Raw genomic sequence first — 15,546 nt, forward strand, 5'->3', positions numbered from 1 at the left:
AGGATATGAGGACACTGTGAGTCTAGTGTGAATTGGGGCATTCCTTGTTTGCAACTATCTTATCTCCATGCAAATAGGTACAATGACTTTCTTGATCGAACCTATGCCTAGATTGTCATAACCTATTTTCCCATAATAAAGCTCAATGATGATAACGCACAAGAAGCTCTTTTCACTTTCATATCTTCTACCTTCCATCCCCCTTTCTTGATTGACTTCCATTGTCCTTCTTAAGTTTGTGTAGCCCACTATCACATGACTAAGTATAATGACACACCAAAAATATTTGCATCTCATGTAGTTTGCACCTACATTATCATATATTAAGCATTTCATACATACATATAGCTATCACAATTGCATCATCTACTGCACACAACACATGTTAGCACATTTTACATTCTCATCATGTAAATAGTCATTTGCATTATCATATTCATATGCATTTCATACATTCACATTCATATTTGCATAAACATATAAAACATAAAAGAACAAAAATATTGCATTTCCTCATGTACATATTTGCATCCATATCATAAGCATCACTTAGGTACACATGCATATAGCTACCGCAACAATGAATCATCTCATATATATATATATATATATAGCATCACTTAGGTACACATGCATATAGCTACCGCAACAATGAATCATCTCATATATATATATATATATCTCAAAATCATAAGTGTCATGATACAATGATGTCAAAATCATATGGCTACAATCACTCGAAGGTGTCATAATACAAAATGGTACAAAACTGATACATAGGGAGCCCTCTAAGGCTATGATGAACTCCCTCCCTCGAAGCCACCTAGCCTCGATGAAGTTTGAGCCTTGGAAGGACCCACCCCAAGATGATCTCTCCTATCCCCTCTATTTGGTGGTGATGGAGGACCCAAAAACCCACCGCTAGACTCCTATCTCCTGTCTCTCCCTCCAGTGGTCGTCATAATCTGTGATGGTCTACGGAAGCTCCTAGCCCACTACTTTGGTGGCACCGCTCCATAGTATAGGTCTCTCTAGTAGGCTATCTCCTCCCCTGCTTGTAGAACATAGGCGTATCTTGCCCCTGTGTCCTCTTCTGCCTACCTCTCTGCCCTCAGTGTTGTCTCAGCCTCCGTATAGTGCTGAATAGCCTGATCCCTCTCCTGCTCAATGTCCCTCAGCTATCTCCTGAGCCTACCTATCTCCCTCTCTAGATCTTGAATCTCACTTTCCTATCCCTCGCAGATCTCCCTCAAGGATAGTAGATCATCCTCCTCCTCTCCATCCATCATCTCCAATCCTAGATCCTGAAACACTCATCTTAGTGCATCCCTGTCTCCCTCTCGATCGTAAGGAACTAACTCCCCATCGATTGGTATCCTCAGAATCTTGTAAACATCCTCTTTAGTGGCTTTCATCTCACCCATCGGCAAATGAAAACTACAAGTCTCTGAGTGCCATCTCTCAGCTAGCGCAATTAGCAACCCCATGTTCACCTAAAACTCAAGCATATACAGATTATGTTGCAAGCCCATAACCTCAATCACTTCTCTATCCTCAAATACCAACTCTGGTCATAAACTCTAAGTCGATGGGAATCTATCTCGTGACTCTAGCATAGCTAGGTACTCTTGTAGTCAACAAATCAACTATGTCAGTCAAAGTGGCATTCCCTCTTCATCACAAAATGCTGCTTGTTATCCTAAGTGCTTATGATATTTTATCCTAGTGACACTCCTCGTTCATCACAAAGTGTTGCTCTTTATCCTAGTGACACTCCCTGCTCATCACAAAGTGTTGCTCTTTATCCTTATGACACTCCCTGTTCATCACAAAGTGTTTCTCTCTATCCTAGTGACACACCCTGTTCATCACAAAGTGTTGTTGTTTATCATAGTGGTACTCCCTGTTCATCACAAAGTACTACGTTTTCTTTTGCACTCTCTGTTCATCACAAAGTGTTGCTCATTTTAGTACTCCTTGTTCATCACAAAGTACTATGTCTTGGCATTCCCTGTTCATCACAAAGTGCCTCGATCTATCTTATCCTAGGGCCTTTGCTCGAGTGTATCCTCTTGAGTAGTTTCCTAATTGGCAACATATGTTCTATCACATAATTGTCAATCCTAGCCCTATCTGCTATCCTAGTTTTCCTTAGAGGACCTGCTTGAGTGTATTCTCTCAGCATCTTATCCAATCGACAACGTATGTTCATCACAGAACTGTCGATTTGACCTAGAAGACATAAACACACCTTTATGACATAAACACGCTTACATATTGCACATACACGCCTGACACAAACACATACATGCCTAGCCTACCCAGATGCGCTTGGCACCAGCACAGATGTGCCTTAGCATTTTTACCCTGCTTGACATTTTTTCTAGACATACCTAAAATGTATTTATTGCCTACCTAACATGCATTAATGACAACATTTATTGCGACAAAGTTCAAGGAGGTTTTGTGGTACTTACCAGCTCTCCTGCATCTGCTAGCCTCTGAAATCAGTGAATGCGATCGAATCTATGAACCAATGCCATTGCTGCTGACTACTACTGCTCTATTCTGTCTCTGCACTTTGATCTCTTGGATGTGTGGATGACAATGAGGATTTTTTCCCCTCGTGGTCTATCTTATAGACTGCTCTAGCCCTAGTCCTAGCCCTAGTTTCCCGTGTCAGTCTTCTTTATCCTATGACTTTGCCACTCTATCCGATCAGTCCATTCTACCCTTTATTTCTTATCGAGAGATTGTCTATGATGTTTTCAGACATTTTCATCCAATCTCTCGAGGGGGCATATCATTCCCATGTTGGGGCAACTTTGTATCAGTTCATATTATCTTCTTTGAAACAACGCAACAAGTTGCATTGTCTCAAAGAGGGGCAAAATGTAGACACCTAAAATTGTCTTATCTAATTAAATAAATATCTTTATTTATTTAATTATTTTAAGCCTAATTCTTCTATTAATTAAATAAATCTTTATTTATTTAATTAATTCATTTATCCTCTTCTAGCCTTATTTCTCATTTAAATAAATACATTTATTTATTTAAATGATCCTTTTTCCTAAATTAAATAAATATCTTATTTATTTAATTATCCCACTTCTTCTATTAATTAAATAAATTTATATTTATTTAATTAGTTCATTAACCTTTTCTACCTATGACACATGTCATTCATCTCTTAATTCATACACTACCTACCCTCTTATTATTTTCTTATTTTCTTTACCTACCCTCTAATCATAGCCGACCATTTATCTTTTACACCTCTCAATATTATCCATTCATTTCTTATAGTGTCTTCTATATAAGGAGATGCTTCCTTCATTATCAAACCCCCCTACTGACTACCTGACTACTCTAAGCTTTCGAACTTTCATATGCGATCAAGCCTACTTTCAACCACATTTCTGTTCTTTGTTGAGCTCTTGTGCACACATAAAATCTGAGAGAAAATATATCAATCAAGATCAATGGAGATAGGAAGAATGGAGATCCAAACCCTATTGGACATGTGATGGTATAATCTTTGTGATTTTATTTTATTTGCATTGTCTTAGGTAATCTTCATATGTTATAGTGGATCTTTGTTGTTGTTAGGCTAGGGTTTTGTGGTTGAATTCATTTAGTCTTTGAATATTGTTTTATCCATTTTCACCATAAACAGAACCCATCATCATCAGAGTTATTTTCAAGAAAACAACCCTTAGGCTCATCCAAATTATGGAGGAATATTAGTTGTTTAAGAGGCCAAGGATCTGTCAATTCAAAATGAGGGTTATACCTAACCTTGGTATTCTCATAGGAATCCATAGGGTAATACATAGGATTTATAGGATTCCATTCAATATCTATCCCCTATGTAGGGGACAGTTCTTCAGAGATGGAGGATAGAATTTCATTAAGTGCTATGCCACTTCTCTCAAAACCAACCAAATCAGATTGAAGGTCATCCAGAAGGGCCCCTTTTCACGGATTATCCAAATTAAGAACAAGACTCATGCATGTGGTACATGATGACATTTGATTACCATATTCCAAAAGCATATGATCAAACCTTGGGAGAAGTCCATCTTCTCTTGCATACAAGATCCCATCTTGAAGAGTAACTTGAGGTTGTTTTTCCTTCTTTTCAACTCCACTGAAACTACTTATGAACCTTTCCACTTCAACCTCAGTGATGTGACCTTCACCATCAACTATACCACATTGAAAGTCATCTTCAAGGTCTCACTAGAGCCAACTTTAAACATAAGCCCTTTTGAATTCTTTTGTCATTTTCTCTTCTTCAAAGGTACTTAGCAATAGTTCTTTGTTAGGATTCCCAAAGATATTGAGAGGGGGGGGTGAATCAATATCTAACTAGTTAATGGATTTTTTAAACTTATTAAATGAATTGCATGCCAAAACAGTGTACCAATAAACCATAAATAATGCAGTAAATAAGATCACTAAACACAACATAGAAAGCATACCATAACACAATATTTTTAATGAGGAAACCTGGTGTGGGAAAAACCTCGGTGGGATTTGTGACCCACAATATTCGCTTACTAGCCAATAAGTGAATATTACTAATACAATAGGGGCTTGCACATGCAGGAAGGCCAACTGCCTAAAGCTCACTGCTTAAATAGAAAAAGGGAGGTCTCACTGAATTACAAAAGTGGATTATGTAAATCCAATATCATGTACTGCTTCAGTTCAGCATCTGCTATGTCAGGTCTAGTACCTGTTTAAGCTCATACAGCTTCAAAACCCTAATCCAAAATCTACCTTAATATTTGCATCTTCCTATTACATTCCTTCCATGCATTTCTTGCTTCTTACAAATGATTTACAAGATCTCATAGTTATATGAGTCCAAATACAATTTGCCTTGTCGGCTTACAAAAAGATTTTACAATTAAATACAAAATACTATAAATAAAATCTTGTTGGCCACAGTGCTGGTAAACATCTTTGTCGGTGTTGATGCTGGTGTCTGTGCCTGTGCTGGTGTCTGCCGGTACCATAGGATTGTAAGGTTGCCATCAATGGCAATACCTTCAATCACTTGCAATTTCTCATTGGAGCATGCATTTTCCAACAATCTCCCCCTTTGGCATTGATGGCAACACTCATGAGAAAAAGCCAAAATTGTATAAAAAAAAGTTGTTGACCAAAAGTCTTACCAAAACTGTCAAAACTGTGTTACCAAAATTGTGTGCTCCAAAACTATGTGCTCCCCCTGAGCAGATGATCTCTTCTGTCTTACTCCTTTTTCTCATCCTCTACTACTCCCCCTTTGGCATCAATGACAAAGGCTGTCATTCAATGTCAATTGAGTGTAGTTCATGTCTTGATCCCTTTAACCAGTTGGTTACAATCTAATATAACTCTGCTAATGCAAAATTTAGACTGTTATAGAATCTCTCATTGTCCTTTAGTGTTGCTTCTATCCTTTGGATTGTATCGGTGAGTATGTGCATTTTCTCTTCCGGTGTCTTAAGTCTTGGAACAAGAGCCTCAAAAGTCTCTTTTCTCAAAGAGATGAGGATATATCTAGTTTAGGACCTAGTCTGCATGTCAGTTCTTTTGCCTTAAACTTTAATCTCTCTTTATCTTTTTCAAGTTTTTCAATTTTCTCTTCAAAGCCGATAATTTCCTGTTCTACTATCGATATGGAGTCTGATGAACCTATTAAATTATCAGCAATGTCATTGATTTACTTTTGAGCTCTGTTGATCTCTTTATCTATATCCTCTGTCAAAATGTTTGTCTTACATGTATCTCTATACAATTTCTTGAAGTCCAAAATTGTCTTTCTTAGTGCCAGTAATAATGTATTTATATGTTCCTTACTCTTCTTTACTGTTTCGTCAAGGAATTTTTTCTTCTCTTTATTCATTTTCTCTCTAAAATTCTCCTCATTGATTTGATCAATTGTTAGAAGATTGTTGGTTATGTATTTAGACAATGTGTCTAATTGGCCTAAATAATCTTTATTCTCTATGTTACACTTGGGTGCAATCATCTTCAAAATTGGTATGGTGTCATCAATTTCCTTATATGGAAGTGCATTGCAATCAGTTTTTTTCTTAATTGAATCAAGCAATACCTCTGTTACATTGATTGGCAAGAATTCTGTCAGTGAAGAATCAGATGATTGACCAAATGTCTTAACAATATGTAATCCGCCGGTGTGAGGAACCTCTTTGCTTATGGTAGCCTTTGGTAGGTCAATTTGAGTTTGCATTTCTACAAGCAAGGGTTTAGGTTTCTCAGCTGATGCCAGTGGCATAGTCTCTATCTGAACCTTTAGCTCATCCTTCTTCTCTTCTAATTTCTTAGTATGTTCCTCAGTCTATTTCTCAAAGCTTTCCACTGCTATTTTTTCTGATTGTGACTCTATGTTTTCTATTGGTTTCTCTATGTTTACCTCTAAAATGTTTATAGCCGGTATCTCAATAGATTTTTCATTGCTATCAGTTGCCAGTTGCTCAGTAGATACATCAGTATGTACACTAGTGGTATCTACCTTTCCTGTATCCAGGGAATCAGTTGCCTATTCAGTTTGTTGTTCAGTCCCAATTTCAATGTTTCCAACTGTATCCTCAAGATTTGTCTCAACTGTAGTGTCTTCTACTGGTGGCTCAGTTGCCACATCTCTCTTCTCACTTGATTCCTTATCAACCACATTGTTGACTTCCTGTGTGTCAATATTCATTGTATACAATACCTCAGAATCAAAATTTGTGTCCTCATGTGTTATCTCCATACTCTCTGTTGCTGGTGGTGTATCAACATTTTGTGCCAATGGAGTATTAGAAGGAGGTGAGGGTAAGTTATATGTTATCTTTATGCTCGGAGATCCACCTACCTTACCTTTACCTTTATCATTTTTTTTTTTTATAGACTTTAAAAGTCTTTGGTCTCTTAAGCTCTTCTTGTTTCTCTTTCTCAACAAAGAATATATCCCACTTGTCTGCAGTTTCTTCTGATATCTCATAAACTCTACTAGCCATTAGTGCTACATGCTTGTGACTGGTTGAAAATACTGTTTGGTTAGCCTCACTTATTAGTTCATCAATTTCTTTTGTTGAATTCACTGGGTGAACTATAAGTAGTTTCTCTACCTTCATCTTTTTATCCAATTCAACAATTGTTGCTCTCCTTGCTTCTAACCTTCTATATAACTCATTCGGTAAATCATCAACAACCTCAATCAAAAATTTCTTATAGATGTCCAAGTGTAGAATAACACTATTTTCTATGCTTTCCTTTTCATCATTGTTAAAAGTATCATACAACTTGCTAATGTTTTATAAGTTACCATTTTCAGTTATCTCATTCAAAAGGTTGTCAAGTGGAGGAACAACTTGCTTGTTTTTCTTTTCTTTTCTTTGGTGTTAACTTCTTTGCTGGAGGCCTAACTGCATGTTGTTTCTATCTTGTTCTCTTAGGTGTAGGAGTGGGTACCAGTGAAGGTTTCTTTTTCCTTACTACCCTTTTAAATTATGTCGATATTTCACTGTCAGAGGAGGTAGCAATCGGTGAAAGATGTGTTTCCAGTTGTAATCCTCCCAAGTCACTCTCCTTAATACCAATTTTATTCAATATGTCTTCCTTGATTGCTTTAGCCTGCTTTGTTCCTTTTCTAACTATTTGTTAAGTTTTCTTTACTCTTTTCTATGATTGAATTTTGCTTTTAATTGTTTAAGCTCTACCAAATATTTCTTCAGTTGGTTCTTTAGGGGCTTCTAGAAGTGCTTTTGCATAAGTCTCTATTATGTTCTCATCAGCCTCATATCCCATCTCCATAACCCAAATAGTCCTCAGAACCACTGCCTCCATCCAGATTTCATCTTTCTTTATCACAAAGCATATCTCCTTTTGATATTTATCTACTATAGATTGAGATAGCTTTTCTCTAGTTTTCATTCTAGCCTTCAGTGTTTGAAAATGTTCATTTATGTTCTTTTCTCTGTCATCTCCCATGTTTTTAAGCATGTCTAGAAGTTGTTTTCCTATCGGGATGTCAAAACCAAAATCCTATCTACCAATACTGGGAACTTCCTTGGTAATATATAACATCAAACATATAAGTAGGTTTCCAAACCTGAATGTACCTTTCTTATCACCTTTGATATTCCTTAGATTGTCTATCAGTTCATCCTTCAACCATTTGCATATGTCAATCTTTGCATTGTTGCTTACCATGTCATAGGCACTCTTGATACATAAGCTAGAAATAGAGTTTACTCTATTGGCATGTGTAACTTTGTATCCAAGAATCATGTTGATGAACCTTACATTGATATCCTTTACATCATTTACTCTCAAGGATCTCTTGTCAAAGGTTGCACCGGTTAGGGTCATTACAGTGTCATTTGGAACCTTTTTAGTCTTGTCAGGCCTGCTACCAGTGGAAGGTAAGCATGTCACTGCCCTAACTGCTTCTTTTGTTATCTTGTGAATGGAATCCAACCAAAAGAACTCACCATGAACTCTTCTTAACACAATCCTTATAACATCCTTTGGAAAATCAGGGATACTAAGAATCTCCACAAAACCTAGGGTTTCAACTATTTTATGTTCTGGTTTCATATTTCCATTTATATCACAAATTACTGTTCTATACATGTTCATAATCTCTTCAGCTCCTAGTTCTTCAATATGACAACGTATGTAAATTCTAGGATCCTCAGCATAAACAACTCCCTTGGGTATTTTTGAAAAAGCTCGTAGGGTATCATCTTTCTTCACAATTTTGGGAATAATTTTAAATACAGGCCTAGGGTGCTTAACAACTTCAACTATAGTAGCGTTTGCAATGAATTCGGGTGTAGAGGAGGAATCCATTATTATAAATACCTTAATCTGCCTTTAGGTATGAGTGTTTGAATGATTTGCTTCACTTGTCGCTGTGGATGCCTTCGCTCAAGATTTTCATGCTCTAAGGAAATTTGAATGTTCGGTGAATGAAAATGAGCCAAAACACTTGCTTTATAATTTCATTTCCTTCAACTACCACATTTAATGCCTGTCGGTTAAGTCAAACTTAACACATCTACCAGTAAAGAAGTATTTCAACTTCTCACCATCAATCGAGGGTAAATTAGAATGTTTTTCAATTCATTGCCATACCCCCAAAAAGTTTCTTTTCAATTAGATGAAGAATCTCCTGCTAGTGGAGTGATACTCTATTCTACCGGTGAAGGAATAGCTTCATTAACATTCATATCTGACTTCTGATCCATTTTTTTGAAAATTATTGCTTTACTTCTTCAACCTTCTCTTTACCTTTCAAACCGGGTCCTTTGTTATTTGCTGATGATGCCTTACTGCTATAAAATTTTGCAATATGTCCAATCTTGTTACAAGCATAATAAGTCACATTGTTTTTTATGAATAGCTTTTCCATATGCTATGCCTGCATGTGTTCTGCATTGATTAGATAAGTGTCCAAATCTTTCACAACATAACATCATTCTACAATTTTCTGAATTATGACCAACTTTGTTGCATTTAGAACATTGATCGATGGATGCATTGGTGTTCTGATAGTTCCCATTAAATTTGTAGGCATTAGGTTGTCTTACCGGTTTACCATGATCATGATTGTTTGTAGTACTGGAGCTTTCACCAACTTCAAAGCCAAGGCCATTAGTATCTCCATTAGGTTTCTGATTTTTCAACATGTCATCAAGTTCTTCTAAACTTTTCTTGAAGTTCTCCTTGTGTTAATTTTCAGTAGCCAACTCATTTTCTAAGAAATCTTTCTGTCTCATGAGTTCAATTTTATCATGCTCCAAGTGAATTATATATGTCTTCAACATATCATTTTCATGATTGAGTCTTAGATTTTCATTTCCAGCATCATTGATTCTCCTAGCCAAGTCATCTTCATTCTTTTTTTGGTCTTCAATGTCTTTACAAAACCTCATAGTCATATCTTGCATTTCAATCCTCAAGGCCATGTTTTCCTGCTTCATCTTGCTTACAAGATCATTAAGAATTTCTTTTTCATCATCATCACTCTATATCTTCTCATGAAGTTCTCTTCTTTTGATCCTAGCAATAGTGATATTTTCTTGAATTCGTTGAATGATTTCCTGTCCAGCCTTAAGATCATCTTCAAGTTTCATATTCTTCAATTTTTTTGCATCATAATCTACAAGAGTTGTTTCCAATTGCTTTCTCAAGTTTTCCATCTATACCGGTGTCAAAATCTTCCTCAAACTATTAGGCTTTTGAAAATAGAGGACCAGGCTCTGATACCAATTGTTAGGATTCCCAAAGATACTGAGAGGAAGGGGGGGGGGGGGGGGTGAATCAGTATCTAACCGGTTAATGGATTTTTTAAACTTATTAAATGAATTGCATGCCAAAACAGTGTATTGGTAAACCAGAAATAATGCAGTAAATAAGATCAGTAAAAACAACATAGAAAGCACACCATAACACAATATTTTTAATGAGGAAACTTAGTGTGGGAAAAATATCAGTGGGATTTGTGACCCACAATATTCGCTTACTAGCCAATAAGTGAATATTACTGATACAATAGGGGCCTGCACATGTAGGAAGGCCAACTGCCTAAAGCTCACTGCTTAAATACAAAAATGGAAGTCTCACTGAATTACAAAAGTGGATTATGTAAATCCAATGTCATGTACTACTTCAATTCAGCATCTTCTATGCCAGATTCAATACCGGTTTAAGCTCATACAAATTCAAAACCCTAATCCAAAATCTGCCTTAATATTCACATCTGCCTATTACATTCCTTCCATGCATTTCTCGCTTATTACAAATAATTTACAAGATCTCATACTTATATGAGTCCAAATACAATTCACCTTGTCATCTTACAAAAGGATTTTACAATTAAATACAAAATACAATAAACAAAATATTGTTGGCGAGGGTGTCGGTAAACATCTTTGCCGTTGCAGCTGTTGATGTCTGTGCCTGTGCCGGTGTCTGCCGGTGCCATAAGATTGTAAGGTTGCCATCAATGATAATACCTTCAATCACCTACAATTTCTCATTGGAGTGTGCATTTGACAACATTCTTTGGGTCGGGATTTGATCTTTCCATTAGGGTGTTTCTCTCATTTGCTGCCCTCACTGACCCCATGAAAAAGACATTTTAGACAATGTGGCTTCACAAATACTTCCTTCATTCATTCCATAATAGTGACACATCCATATTTCTTCTTTCAATTAATTCCTTTCTCTTACAAATATTCACAAGAAGAGACAATCATTGATTAACTTTCTCTTTCAAGTGTTAACCATGTATTACCTTAGATGTGGCCAAAAACCCTTCTCTTGATCTGTGTAAGCAGAGTCACCAGTCTTCTTACCAGAAGATGTTTACAATGTTTCCCAAGATGCACTGCTTCAATTTGTCCCCGGTAGAGTCACCAAAAATTTGTTGGTTAATGGATTTATCACCTAACTCTATATTTTCATGCCCAAAAAGGTGAAAAATGTAACCACAATTGAACCAGTCTAAATAAACTAATTACTAATTGATTCTTTGCTTATTTTACAAGGTGGTAACTACCTTCAGATGATATTCAATGAATAAAAATTAACTGAAATGCTTTTAACCAGAAAAAAATAAGGAAAGAGATTTAACCAGAAAGCTTTAAAAAGGCATGCATAAAATACACATTTTTTTTAGATTTTCTAAGATTCTAAAACAATTAGGTCGCTACAAAATACCATTCAAAGATAATATTTTTGGAGCAATAGAAAACTTAAACCATTCACCATCTCAAATATAGATACATCAACTAATAACTATTCAAAAGAATAGAAAGCATTCACACAACATAATTCAAAGATTACAAATATCTAAAGCCACCAACAAATCTTCTATATTCAAAATAGTAAAAACAAAAATATGCTTAAAGAAGTTGATTCTTAAGAGTAAAACAAAGTTTTCCCAAAAGATCCCTACAGATAAACTAATATACTTATTTATAACTACTAGCCCCTGTCTTTTCTATTTTCAAGAAATGATTACTAAGTAACCGTCTTGAAAGAGACCATTTCAAAATGGAAATTCTATAAAGAAACATCAAAATATGGTCAGTTTGACAAAAGATAAGGCTATAAAGTCATCAAACTCAGGCTGCAACATAAGGCATCAGGTTCTACTCTGAAATCCATCTATCGATTTCATTTGCCTTCTCTTCTTCTTCAATTAGCATCAAGAAGATATCTTCAAATTCTTCCTCATAAAAAATAGTATCCCAGAAAAAGTTAGATAGGTTCACAAGAATATGTCCCCGCAATGTCTCAACATCTGGTTGTACCACGAGACCTTTCTTAGCTTGGAGCACCATTTTGTCATCTAGAGTTAATTATTTGGGTTCCTTACTGCCGCTAGCTCACCTTATAAGCGTTGTTCATGATTTTCAACTTGTTCTCCAATCTTATTTAATATGATGATGGTCTTCCTATATTCATTAAAATCAGTTCGTTCTTTCCATGCAAAAGACCATAACTGCTGGACTATATATTCCTTCTCTTTCTCTGGCCAATTCAAATCTAGGTTGTGGAATGACAGCTCACCATCATGAGGCAAAACCATTCTGATATGTGCAAAATCATGACAATTTCCTCCTTAGCTATCTTTAATGTTTTATGTAAAAAATATGGCATCATCAAACGTAGTAACGCATGCCACCACCTTTTTTGTATCCTTCATTGTTTAATGGTCGTTAATGATGGTACTTTGTAAACCTTACATTAAATTAATTCCTTGAAGGGTAAGTGCACAAAGATGGTGGTCAAAAAGGGGGGTATAAGTTGACACTTTTTTTCTGAAATCAGGTGAACCTAAACTTGGAGGCAAAATTTGAAAGACATCCACTCAAGATATGAAGATAATCAAAGAGCACATATTGCAGTACTTTGAATCTAGTTTACAAAATACTAAACATTTTAAAAATTGGATAAGATTAAGGGGGTCAAATCCTTCACGCATGAAAAATGGACCCTGATTTTTTTCGAAAAACATAACATAGTGTCTGACGTACGCATCAAAAAAGTCATAGTTAGATTTAGTATTTTGACAAATCCTTTGGCAGAAAGATAGTTAAGAGTGAGCACCAAAAGATGTGTATTTTTTTTTAAAAATTTGTTGAGTATTTTGTTTTTATGATTTTTCCAATCGAGCACATCTTGAAAATTAGGTACATGTTTGTGCGCAAAGCATAAGTTGCACTAAAAAAATCGAAAATACAATTTTTTTTTTTTAAATTGTAAAGAATCAAGTGCACTACAATAATATATAAAGTTTTTAAAATTTGGATAGGTATATCAAAAGTTATTAAAAAAATGGTGCATGTATGTCTATGAGAACTATGGAGACACTGGTAAAAGAAATTCAATAATAATATGTTATTATTGTTCAATTTTTTTTAAAAATATATGGTTAGAAAGCTCAGAAGATGGGTGAAAATATGGTGGCAATTTTAGAGATACCCACTTGATGAAGTGTAAACCTAATGATGACAAAGTTGAGAAACCAAGTTGATAAAATAAAACAAGTCAAAAAGGAGGGAAATGGAGGGAAATCAAATTTCCAAACCATAGCTTTGTCATCCAGGCCTATTTCTAAGCCTAAACAGTCAAAAGCACATATGGGGTACCTATGGTATAAAAAGCATGTATGGGATACTTATGGTGTAAGAAGCACGTACGCTCTATCTTAACTATAAAAAGCATATACGCAGTTTTTATGTTTAAATTTTGGGAGAATGTATAGTATGATATTGTATTTATAATATGTGTATATAAATATAATATATAATTTAGATATAATATAAAAATATATAATATATAATATTTTTATATATATAATATATATATGTATAGAATAATATATATTATATTAAGTATATATACACACATATGTGTGTGTATGTGTATTGTCTCCCTCTCCCTCTCTCCCCCTCTCTCTTCCTCTTCCCCTCCCCCCCCCCCCTCTCTCTCTCTCTCTCTCTCTTCCTCTCCCTCCAATATATCTTCTTTTTGTTTGCATATAGATGAGGTGATAAGAAGACTGACAAGGTGGTTGGTTTTTGTTTTTTTTTAAAGAAGATAGGATATAAAGTAGAATGTTTGAAGAAGATGAACGTATTGGTTTCTTTGGATCATGTAGATGTATTGGCTAGATAATCTTTATGGTTTGTATGGTGTACTAAGGGGTCGTATGGTGTCTTATGACCCCTTAGGACTCCATATGACCCCTTAGGTGTTATTATGGGTCATATGGTGTCCTAAAGGGTCATATGATGTTCTATGATCCCTTAGGAAACCATATGACCCCGTAGGACTCCATATGGTGTCGTTATGGGTTGTATGGTGTCCTAAAGGATCATATGGTGTTCTGTGACCCCTTAAGACACCATATGATCCCTTAGGTGTCATTAGAGGTCATATTGTTTCCTAGGAGGTCATATGGTGTCTTATGACCCCTTAGGACACCATATGACCCCTTAAGACACCATACGACCCATAACGACACCATATGGTGTCCTAAGGGGTTATAGGATTCCATATGACCCCTCAGGACACCATACGACCCATAACAACACCATATGGTGTCCTAAAGGGTCATATGGTGTTCTATGACCCCTTAGGACACTATTTGGTGCCTTAATAGGTCCTATGGTATGCTAAGGGATCATTTAGTGTCCTATGATCCCTTATATGTTGTTAGGGGTTATATTATGATCTAAGGATCATATGGTGTCCTATGACCCCTTAGGACACCATATGGTGTCGTTATGTGTCTTATGGTGTCCTATGACCCCTAAGACACCTTATGACCCCTTAGGACACCATATGGTGTTGTTAGGGGTCATATGGTGTCCTAAGGGGTCATATGGTCTCCTACGACCCCTTAGGACACCATTTGACCCCTTAGGACTCCATATGGTGTCGTTATGGGTTGTATGGTGTCCTAAGAGGTCATATAGTGTTCTCTAACCCCTTAGGACACCATTTAGTGTCATTATGGGTCGTGTGGTGTGCTAAGGGGTCACATGGTGTCCTATGACCCCTTAGGACTCCATATGACCTCTTATGTGTCATTATGGGTCATATGGTGTTCTAAGGAGTCATATGGTGTCCTATGACCTCTTAGGACACATGCATGGATCCCTAGGATATCATATTACCCCTAAGAATACCATATGACATGAAAAAACACAAAATGTTATCCTCCAAGTTCAGGTTCTCGTACAACCCCTTAGCACACCATTTGAACCCTTAGGACTCCATATGGTGTCGTTATGGGTCCTATGGTGTCCTAAGAGGTCATATAGTGTTCTATAACCCCTTAGGACACCATTTGGTGTCATTATGGGTCATATGGTGTGCTAAGGGGTCATATGGTATCCTATGACCCCTTAGGACTCCATATGACCTCTTATGTGTCGTTATGGGTCATATGGTGTCCTATGACCCCTTAGGACACATGCATGGATCCCTAAGATACCATATGACACCTAAGAATAACATATG

Source organism: Cryptomeria japonica, chromosome 5 (assembly GCF_030272615.1).
Source record: "Cryptomeria japonica chromosome 5, Sugi_1.0, whole genome shotgun sequence".
Taxonomy (NCBI): domain Eukaryota; kingdom Viridiplantae; phylum Streptophyta; class Pinopsida; order Cupressales; family Cupressaceae; genus Cryptomeria; species Cryptomeria japonica.